Raw genomic sequence first — 2,554 nt, forward strand, 5'->3', positions numbered from 1 at the left:
GAGGGAAGAGATAAAAAACCGTGTCTGTATTTTATTGCACTCAGTAAGCTTTTCGCTTGTATTTATAGCTGCAATTATATCTCAATGAGGTTTGTCTACAGTGTTGGCTTCACGCTAATTTTCCCCCTCACTGCATTCTTGGAATAGGCTCGGACTGTTTATGAACCAGACATATTGACCTCATTTACAGCTAGCAGTTTAAATCCATAATTTTTCCACCCACAATCCCTCTTTGACATTCCGGCGATGCGGCCGGCTCACTGAGACTGAACTAAAAGTCTCACACTTCATTGAACACCATTATGCGGCTTTATGCTTATAAGCCTGTTTCCCTCGGCTGCCTTTCAGCTTTGCTGGAGATCCGTTTGGCCACAGGCCGGCTGTGATTAACTGGAAGAATCCAATAAATCAGCCTGTCAGCCAGCAGGCTCTCCTCACTGTGTCTACAAATCGACATTTGGATTTGCACTCTCTTTTTTTCTCCCTTTCCCTCTCCCTCCTTCCCTCTGCCTCTTTGCCTCTCTCTCCTCTGCCCCGTCCTTATCCCTCACCCCTCCGGTGGGGCTACAGGTTCTCTCTTTCCTCTCCCAGTGCAAAGTGAACTTGAAGGAAAGCCATTGTCATGGCTGGATCTTGCAAACAGTCCTTTGGTGATACAAGTTGCTTTGATTTGTGTGTTGTGCCAACCTTGCTCTCATTTCCCTTTTCATTTCAATTCCACCCTCCTTTAACTCTTGCAGCTCCTCTTCTTGGCAGCCAGAGAGGTTGGAGGTGATTAGCAGAAAAGGGAAGATGCTGCATTTTCCATCTGGTCTTAAAACTGTGGTGATATGAGGAGCTTGAACCTGGGAAAAGAGCTCTACCAGCTGACCAGTGTGAGCAGTACCTCTCCAGGTCCTGAGTGACCCTACTCTCCCTGCTTTTTTTATATTAGAAAGCATAATTATGTCTTCTGCTTCTTGTTATTGGTTGCTGTTGTTTTTTTTTTCTCCTCCTTTTGATTTCAGCTATTGGCTACATGCTGTCTTCACTTCTATATACTCTCCCATCAGCATGCTTTCAGCCCCTATGCTGGGTGCCTCTGTTTGCCGCTGCTCCTTGGGAGTGCTCGATCATTTTTGGGACATTGGGGTTGGCACTCCATCAGAAACAATCCAGAAGGAGATCCTGAATGAAGTGTCTTTTGCTGTACTGTTCCAAGTGTGGGGAACACAGATGGGTCTCTGACCTCCATCAGTCAGTTGTGCAGTTCATTTCCCATGCTGGTATGCCTGCCACAGTCCTTCATTCTCTCACTGGCACTACCTGTGCTTCTCAAGCACAAGCACTTGTTCGGCTTCTAGTTGTTAAATGAAGCGCACAGTCTGGTAGTAAAGATACCATAGCTTTCCAAACCTCCCAGGTCTGGTGGCAAAGGCAACCACTGTCTTCACTGTCACTGTGGTACCCCAGTCTGGCACTGTCAATGGTCTGGTTCAGTCCAGTTCCGTGACTAATGGGATGGGGGGACCCATGGACTTACACCCCGGAAAAAGAGAAAGAGGAAAAGGGGAAAGGGAAGAAAGATGGGCCTAAAAACAAAACAAAACAATCTGAGGAGGAAAACTGATTTACTAAATAAGATATTGGAATGCAAGATAACACAATATAATACAATATAATTGGAATTGAAGTTAATAAATCAAATAAAATGATACAGAGAGTGTCCAAAAAAGTGTGAAGACTTCACTCTAATTCTGAAAGCGATGTCTAGCCAGGCCAAGTAGAAAGGCAAAAGAGAAAACGTCTTGTGATCTGAGAACAGTTTTATCTTTCCCTCTGAGTGGAAAATGGTAACAGAACAACACAAGGTCCTCTGGGGTATGTAGTATGTAGTTCTTCTTCTATTCTGAGAACCAAGTACCTGTTTCTCAGAAGAGAAGAACAACATACTACATAACCCAAAGGACCTTGTGTTCTCTTCTGAGAACTGCGTAACCGGTTCTCAGAACTGTCCATGATTCACCAGCCTGGAGCATTAACTCTTTAACTCCCAATGCACTACATAATGTTATGATATGAAATACCAATAACAAAAATCATAAAACTGCGACAAGCAGATGCATAGTATATTGAGGATAGATAAGGGTCAAAGATGATTAACTGCCCTTATTCAGTGGGTGGTGAATATTCTCTCAAAGCATATAAAGAAAACAGACAGACCTGTGTGACCCTGTCTGGCAGCATTGCTCTGGGACTTTCCAGAAACAGTAAATCATACCATCACAAAATGGTAGAGGTTGGAAGCGACCTCTGCAGGCTATCTTATCTACCTCCCTCCTCAAGCAGGGACACCCAGAGCAGGTGGCCTAGGCCCATGTCCAAATGGCATTTGAAAATGCTCAAGGAAGTAGACAGAACAACCCCTCTTTGGACAACCTGTGCCAATGCTGCACTCAAGCAGAAGAGCTCTTGATATTCAGAGGGAACATTTTGTTCTCCTGATTGTGTCCATTCGCTCTTTTCCTGGCACTGGGCACCACTGTTAAAAAAAAAAAGAAAAAAAAAGAAAAAA

Source organism: Meleagris gallopavo, chromosome Z, assembly GCF_000146605.3.
Source record: "Meleagris gallopavo isolate NT-WF06-2002-E0010 breed Aviagen turkey brand Nicholas breeding stock chromosome Z, Turkey_5.1, whole genome shotgun sequence".
NCBI classification, from domain to species: Eukaryota; Metazoa; Chordata; class Aves; order Galliformes; family Phasianidae; genus Meleagris; species Meleagris gallopavo.